The sequence below is a fragment of the Salvelinus fontinalis genome, chromosome 2, assembly GCF_029448725.1.
Source record: "Salvelinus fontinalis isolate EN_2023a chromosome 2, ASM2944872v1, whole genome shotgun sequence".
NCBI lineage: Eukaryota > Metazoa > Chordata > Actinopteri > Salmoniformes > Salmonidae > Salvelinus > Salvelinus fontinalis.
The window spans coordinates 60,365,597-60,374,838 of record NC_074666.1 but is presented as its reverse complement, the minus strand read 5'-3'; positions in this window follow the sequence as shown (position 1 = coordinate 60,374,838).

Here is a 9,242-nt window from a genome sequence, read left to right as displayed (position 1 = left end):
GTCTCTCTCTCTCTCTCTCTCTCTCTCTCTCTCTCTCTCTCTCTCTCTCTCTCTCTCTCTCTCTCTCTCTCTCTCTCTCTCTCTCTCTCTCTCTCTCTCTCTCTCTCTCTCTCTCTCTCTCTCTCTCTCTCTCTCTCTCTCTCATATGAACGTGCACACACACGCAAATATCATAATTCTCGGAAAAAATGACATCATTACCACTCACTTCCCTTACAGTATATTCTTCACTAAGTGACTCTGATGTTCCTCCTACCATCCGCTGTAACCACACATCCGTTCCTCTCGCCCTTGTTTGCTTTCTCTGGCTTCAATATGTTCCAAATGGCACCCTATTCCCTATATAAAGTGCACACTACCCTATGGGACCCAGTCAATAGTATTGAACTTTGTATTATGGTGGCATTTTGGACGTAGCCTCTGTTCTTTATGATTGTGGTACGGTCTTCACTGTAATGTCCTTTTATCAGCCACAGACATTTTGGAAGAGAAGCGTGAAAAAAAAGTGGCGGAGAGTTGTGACTGTAGTGGCGTTAAGAAATCCCCATCAGATACTGTGTGTGTGTGTCTGTGTCTCTGTGTGTGTTTGTCTGTGTCTATGCGTGCGTTTCAAAAAAGAAGCATTCTAAGAATACATTGTGGGATAGAGGTTAAAATACAAAGAGATGGTAAGAATCCCCAAAAATGAACACTTGTATGTAAGCTTATTTATACAACTTAAGTTGTTCTCGCCTAGTCTCCTATTCAGTGTTCAGTGAATTCTGTAGTTCTATTTCCAAGAAGTTATGGTGTATGTCAAGACTCATGCCAAATGTGTCCGGTCTGTTGCCTCAACTGTATCTGCTTCCTCTTTTCATGTGGCTGTTTACCATGTGGTCAAAAAATGACACTTAATCAACAGTGTGATCAGTACACTCCCAGTGAGCACAAAACATTGAAAAAAAACTTTTCTACCTAAAATACACATTTTCAACCAAAAGGGTATCTTTTCAACATTTTCAACAAAAAAAAGGTGTCTTTTCAACATTTTCAACGTTTTCAACATCATTTCACGTATTGTGCTCATAGGGCTATAGTATGGAATGAAATGCTGCACTGAGGGTAGCATACGTAGCTTAGTGTGTATAGTATGCATAAATTATGAATATCACTTTCACACAATTTATCTAAAATAACTTATTCCTTTTCTGTCATCGTATAATTGTCTTGCTGTTACACAAGAGTGAGCTTTTAGCCCAGGCCTTTTATGGGTGATGGGGATTTCCAGTGACGTGCTACTGAACAGTGTGAAGATTGATCAGTGAAGTCTCTTAGTTGGTTCAGACAGTGTCATGTCAGTACAGTAATTATCTTCGTCCCAAATGGCACCCTATTCTCTATATAGTACACTACTTTTGACCAGATCCCTATGGTCCCTGGTCAAAAGTAGTGCATTAAATAGGGAATAGGGTGCCATTTGAGACGCAAACCATTGATGTCCTTTATGTCCTTTTGGCGTGCCAGGACTGCACTTCAGTAGCAGAGCAAATCCATTGTATAATACACCAGTCCTTAGCTAGCACACCGACAGACAGGGAAACGCCTGAGTCTGGATCCTGTGTCCCAAATGGCACGGAGTCTGGAGCTGTGCTGGGCTGCTAGAGCAGCTTATCCAGGCTCACTGTGGCGTGAAGGGAGAGGCTCGATATCTGTAGAAGAACTCCTGTCTAGTCCCTAGCAGGGAGACGACTTGACTCTGTTAAGTGCATGTTACTCACATAGACCACTGATGAGGTTTTTAAGCTGACTCAAAGGCCCAAATCTACAATCGAATATCATTACTGCGACACATCACAGAAAGAGCAGTGACAATTGAGGATAATGATAAAGCAACACAAGCTCCAAAGAAAACACCACCATAAACGCCGCAGCAGAGATATGCCATCCCTAGCCATTTTAATGATGGTGTGTGGGACAGGCTGTGGTGCTGTCTATAGACTATGGACTGTGTGGCTGTTTTATTTACAGAATATTTTGGCATAGGGGAGACCGGGGATGGTTGTAACACAGGATAGTTGTAACACTCAATATCTCTAATCAGTAACAAGCTAGAATCATGTGACTCACTGTGCACATGGTCAGTTAAGTCCTCCATCCTCATGTGAAGAAACAAGACCCTGTGATAAACTTTGCAGATTTTATTGACCGAAATATGATTTTGAGGTAAAAAAAAAATCAAATGCCATTACCAAATGTATGTGGGTGATGGCATCACCTGCTTTGTTGTTTGAATCACAAAACTTTTATCAGGTTTATAACCAGTGTGTGTAGATACATTTGATGTAAGTTAGCCATGCTAAAGTTTGAACTTATGAAGATAACTAATGGCTGCAAGGGTCAGGGTTAGTTGGAACAAGCCTAAGGGAATGCAAATTATGGGCCCTCCAAGCCTGTACCCCAGGACTACCATACCAAGGTTACAACTGTGACTCTGATTCAGTGAGCATGTCCAGCATTCACTCACACACACACACACACACACACACACACACACACACACACACACACACACACACACACACACACACACACACACACACACACACACACACCAATCACACACAAACATGGAAAGAAACATGTGGTTTTGGAAAACTTCCCATGTGACATTTCACATGTCAATTGATGTGTTTTTAGAACACTTCACATTTCCAAAACGAATGCAATCATTATTCACCCAGGGCAAACTCCTCCCACCGGGGCAAACTCCTCCCACCGGGGCAAACTCCTCCCACCGGGGCAACCTGTGTCCGATACTCAAATCCCCTCAGTATCTCATGTGAAGTGTTCTAAAACCACATTTGCACATGATTTCACATGTGACATTTCACAAATAGTGTAATTTCATGGTATCACATGGTATCACATGTTGCATCCCCACATTTATTTAACATGAGATCATGTTCTCACATGTCACATGTGTAGTTTCGTGCTGCAACATGTTGCTTCGCATGTTGTCACGTTATCACATAAACTTTACATAAAATGACATGTGATACATGAGGAATTCAAATGTTTAGTCCAGATGTTGTTGATTCGTTGTCCGATGTTGTTTAGTTGAGAAGGGACAGCTAATGGAACGTAAAAATAAACCGTTTATGATTTGTATTATTATTTTATTATTTCTGCCGCACAAATTTTGAAACATGGCAATGTTATGATTTTATAATTTTTTTCAAACTGTTACGTTTCACTACAAGCCCTGTTACTGACCGAGGAGGTGGGATAAATTTTAACATTTCACTCCTTGTATTTGAGACAAAGTCACACCTTGTCTGTTTGATTTAGAGAGTTAATACCAAATGTAGCAGACAGATGGAAGCTGTTCCTATCACATTTTGAATGTACTGTAGGTGCTCCAACAATCTCTGAGAACTTTTTCAAATGCTCAAAGTGCTACAACCTTCCCCGGTCTCCCCTATGTTAGCTGACAGTCAAACAGCGCAAAAGTGAAACCAAAACCTACATTGACGGTTAATTTTATTAATTCATTTTGAGACTTTGGCTTAAGTCCATCCTCAACCCCATCCGCAACTTCGTAGCTCATCGCAAGCCTACTAGATGGTAATAGGGGTTCGCATTGCCCCTAGTGGACGGTAGGACATTGACATTGAAATAAAATGACACCCAGTGCCATAATTTCACCATTTCAATTACGGCATTGGGTGTCATATTCCACTAGAGTCTGGCCTGTGATAAAGTCAGGGTCTGCATCACAAATGGGACCTAATTCCCTACATTATGCACTACTTTTACCCAGAAAATGATTTGGGATGCAACAAGTCCTTATTATGTTTGTTTCTTTACTTCACTTCCATAACTAGCACAAATAAGCCATAGTCCTGTGCCATCTGTCCCCGGCTGTAACCTCTTTCTACAACTACTGTTCTACCTTTGTATTCAAATGAACTTGTTCTATTCAATTCTATTTGATTCCATTCTATTTCTGTAAGGCCCCTGACCCCTATCCCTCACGAGCAGCAGTCATACAGTGCCCTTCTAATGACAAACCTGGCATGTCTGTATCAGTCACACAGACAATTAACCCCTGAGTCACTGAGCTCAGATCAGATACTCTCAGCAACACTGTTCACTTCACTCCCACCAGACTCCACCTGGTCGCGTACTCAGAGACACCTCTCTAGTCAGTCAGACACGGTTGTTGTTTTTGCATTTCAGAAAACACCATTTGACTTTTTCACAAAAGCGTCACTTTCTGTGGATTATCAATTATACTATGTTGGACTATGACCTTGTTGTTTAGGTTAAAACAATCTGGCATACTCTTAATCTCTACTCAGTCCACTCAGAAGAGGATGGACCACACGTCTGACCCGGGTCTCCTTTCTGTTTCTTCCCTCTACTGAGTTTTTTTTCCTGGCCACTGTGTTCTCACTTCTGCTTTTATTGGTCTTTGGTGTCTAGGCCGGGTTAATATAAAGCACTTTGTGACAACTGCTGATGTTAAAAGGGCTTTGTCAAATAAATGCGATTGATTGGTTGATTAAAGTCAAAGAGTGTGAATGGGATGTAACAGTACATTGCAGTTTGTTCGCGTTCAACTCCCTTTTCCATTCACCATCTGGCTGCCAATTAAATGCTTTAACATTGTGTAACGTACACGCCGGGAGGACCAAACAAAGGAACAAACATGCGCCGCATACTGAACGTGAGAGAAAATAATAACACCTAAGGACTGATAACAACTGAGGGCTAAATAAAGGGGGAGTAATCAGGGTAGTGATGAAGTCCAGGTGTGCGTAATGATGGGGCACAGGTGTGCGTAATGATGGTTGCCAGGTGTACGTAATGATGGGTTGCCATAACGGAGCGGTGGGGCGGGAGTAAACGTGACACATTGTAACTATCTGTCATCTAGAGACCGGCAGAACTAGGATCAAAGAGTTAGCCAGATAACTTGCCTAAATATTTTTCTTTTTGTATTTCTTTTTTAAAGATGAGCTTGACATGGGTATGGTCTTATTGGCTCAACAACCCAAAACACATGTCTAAGTTTAGCTTTCTTAATTAACCAGAAAATCAATAGTTATTTATCAAAGTTAGCTGGCTAGATTCTGCTTTGTTGTGTACCCCTCTGAAGTGTCTTAATGTGTTGTTGTGTCTCACTTGCGTTAACTTCCTGGAAGAAAGTGCCAAACTAAGCAGCAAGTAGTTCCTCTTTTTTTCTCTGAAATAAATGTGCTCTTAGAATTGTCTCGTGGGTATTCGGTGCCTTTCCAAAGAAGGAGATATTCTATCATCAAATACAGTAATCGGTTGCACTGTACATCATTTCACACGTTATCACAGTGTTGAGAAATATTGATACATACAGTAACTAAAGAGGAGGAACTTACTGTTCTCAACACAATGCCCTCGCCACCCTAGATTATAACAGTGATTGTAATAGTGATACCGTTAGGTTTTTGAAAGGTGTTATGTGTAGAATTCGCACTCTGCATAAGGGTGTTATAGAAGTACGCCTATTATGCAGAGTGCGAATTCAACCGTGACATTAGGGGTCTCTGTACTGAAACATGTTTGTGGGCCTAATAATATCAAATGCATGACCTTTTAATGTGGCATGAACACAACCAGTCATGATATTTTTCATCTGATTGTCAAACAAATCACTTCAAAAAGTAGGCATGTTCGTCCACTCCAAAAATGATTCCAGCATCCAAACTGCGTCGACCTGCGCCATTTGATGAATGGAAATAGACATCTGTTACAAAACACCAAAAAGTGTGCCTAATGACATGTGCAGATTGCCTATGATTAGGCCTACATGAATTAGTTCTATATTGATTAGTCCTACATTAATTGATGCTCTTGCTGACAAATTAACTTTTTATTATAGCCTGAAAAGTCGGGACACCTGAAATGGGGCTGAAACTGGCCCGGGAAATACAGGATGATCATGCTAACACACATGGTCAATTTACTAGACGAGGCTACAATGTGTATTACCATGAACTTCAAAAGGGCCTACCAGTAGCCAGTGATGTATTGTTAAAAAAAAAAATGTGAGTAAACTCTGACTGCCGGTCGCGTGAAAAAAGTAATACTCCCTATACTTTCAATGCATTTAAAAAAAAGTGGTTAACAGTGTTTGCTTGTGTTTACCCTCCACTAGGCCTAATCACTGCCACACGAACACACCCAGAATAGGTAGCCTACATTCAATATATAGTCATTCGAGTTGAATCTAAACATGTTTTACACCCTAGTACATGAGTTGTCCATAGTTCGTGTGTTAATGCTTGGAGTCGTCACAGATCGTGTAACATACCTTTCTTTCCTTACATGAATGACATTTATGACAGTGGTATTTGTCATTATTAAGCATTTAACAATTAAATTAGAACACTGAACTTAAACGCCGTACCAAATCAAGGATCTTAGAGATCAACAGAAATGCACTGTAGGTCTAAGTGTAACTATGCCTACTTAACGTTTCATTCCGTTTCCCTGTGAAAACAGTTTTCATGGGAACACAACTCTAAAATAATGTAGGCCTATGCCGTTGCAAAATGTAAAGCTTCTAACCGAAAGAGTCACCTGTAGGCCTACTGCCATTAATGTATACTTGTTGAATGGATGTGCATTGGTGTCTAGCTGTAGGCTAGTTGTCTAGTAATATTGTCAACCATCATCAGCTGATCCAGGAAAGAAAACAAACAATGATAGAAAAGAATGAAGCTAGATAAATGGTCTACTTCCTCTGGACACAGACAGCACGGAGAACAGCAGGAATCGCGCGCACCTGACAAACAAAAGCAAAGACGCTCTCTTAACAGTTGACTGACAAAAGTAAACAATGATAAATCAATGAATAAATCTAATGCATTGGAATAAAGGCAAATTTTTTTTTTATCAAGGACGCATGGCAAACAAATGGCGAAAATGAGGACACACAAAGGAAAATCTGAGGCCGAAATTCAGCACTACTGAATGAACAACTTTGCCACATAAAAATAAATGGTTTAAACCATTACAGAGAGGTCGGGGTGTTTGTTTCATTGAAATATTTTATTTTCATATTTACTACTGTAAAACATATTTACCACTGCATTTTAAACAAATTGGAGAATGGTTAAATTAGCATTATTTAGAGACCCCTCCCAAAGTTTGACTTTTGTTGCATTTTGGGGAGTTAACGTCTCATCAGGGAAACTGGCTCCCTCGTAATGCCCTTACGCCAATAAACCTCTGAAAATGCCCCTAGGCAAACGCAATTTATATTAACCTCACCACTCCCATCTAGTGACCACAAAATTGTACTCTCATACAGTTGATCAGAAAAGGAAATGTCATTTTCAGTTGATTTTCAATGTAATGTTTGTTTTTAGAAAACCCTTCCATAGTGAGTTCACAATCATATGGACAGTTTTCCTAATAGGCACTCTTCTCAGAAATAGATTTTCAGAAGATACTTACACACGTCTCATAAAAAATGGCTTTTCTCCAGGGCTTCTTCTTTTTGTTACTGACAGACATTTCATCATGCATAATTTCCACGCTACTATGTCACAAGAATGACTTGTGATAGAGCAAAGCAACAGAAATAGGAAGCCGATTCTAGATTTAATTTTGGATTGGAGATGCTTAATGTGAGTCTGGAAGGAGAGTTTACAGTCTAACCAGACACCTAGGTATTTGTAGTTGTCCACATATTCTAAGTCAGAACCGTCCAGAGTAGTGATGCTAGACGGGCGGGCGGGTGCGGACAGTGATCGGTTGAAGAGCACGCATTTAGTTTTGCTTGCATTTAAGAGCAGTTGGAGGCCACGGAAGGAGAGTTGTATGGCATTGAAGCTCGTCTGGAGGTTTGTTAACACAGTGTCCAAAGAAGGACCAGATGTATACAGAATGGTGTCGTCTGCGTAGAGGTGGATCAAAGAATCACCAGCAGCAAGAACGACATCATTGATGTCTACCGAGAAAAGAGTCGGCTCGAGAATTGAACCCTGTGGCACCCCCATAGAGACGGACAACAAGCCCTCCGATTTGACACACTGAACTCTGTCTGAGAAGTAGTTGGTGAACTAGGCAAGGCAGTCATTTGAGAAACCAAGGCAGTTGAATCTGCCTATAAGAATGTGGTGATAGACAGAGTCGAAAGCCTTGGCCAGGTCGATGATTTCGGCTGCACAGTATTGTCTTTTATCGATGGCGGTTATCATATCGTTTAGGACGTTGAGCGTGGCTGAGGTGCACCCATGACCAGCTTGGGAACCAAATTGCATAGCGGAGAAGGTACGGTGGGATTCGAAATGGTCGGTGATCTGTTTGTTAACTTGGCTTTCGAAGACTTTTGAATGGCAGGGTAGGATAGATATAGATCTGTAACATAGAGTCTGTAGTGTCACCCCCTTTGAAGAGGGGGATGACCGCAACAGCTTTCCAATCTTTAGGGATCTCAGACGATACGAAAGAGAGGCTAATATTAGGGGTTGCAACATTTCCATTTACATTTCCATTTAAGTCATTTAGCAGACGCTCTCATCCAGAGCGACTTACAAATTGGTGCATTCACCTTGTGATATCCAGTGGAACAACCACTTTACAATAGTGCATCTAAATCTTTTAAGGGGGGGGGGGGGGGTTAGAAGGATTACTTTATCCTATCCTAGGTATTCCTTAAAGAGGTGGGGTTTCAGGTGTCTCCGGAAGGTGGTGATTGACTCTGCTGACCTGGCGTCGTGAGGGAGTTTGTTCCACCATTGGGGTGTCAGAGCAGCGAACAGCTTTGACTGGGCTGAGCGGGAACTGTACTTCCTCAGAGGTAGGGAGGCGAGCAGGCCAGAGGTGGATGAACGCAGTGCCCTTGTTTGGGTGTAGGGCCTGATCAGAGCCTGAAGTTACGGAGGTGCCGTTTCCCTCACAGCTCCGTAGGCAAGCACCATGGTCTTGTAGCGGATGCGAGCTTCAACTGGAAGCCAGTGGAGAGAGCGGAGGAGCGGGGTGACGTGAGAGAATTTGGGAAGGTTGAACACCAGACGGGCTGCGGCGTTCTGGATGAGTGGTAGGGGTTTAATGGCACAGGCAGGGAGCCCAGCCAACAGCGAGTTGCAGTAATCCAGACGGGAGATGACAAGTGTCTGGATTAGGACCTGCGCCGCTTCCTGTGTGAGGCAGGGTCGTACTCTGCGAATGTTGTAGAGCATGAACCTACAGGAACGAGTCACCGCCTTGATGTT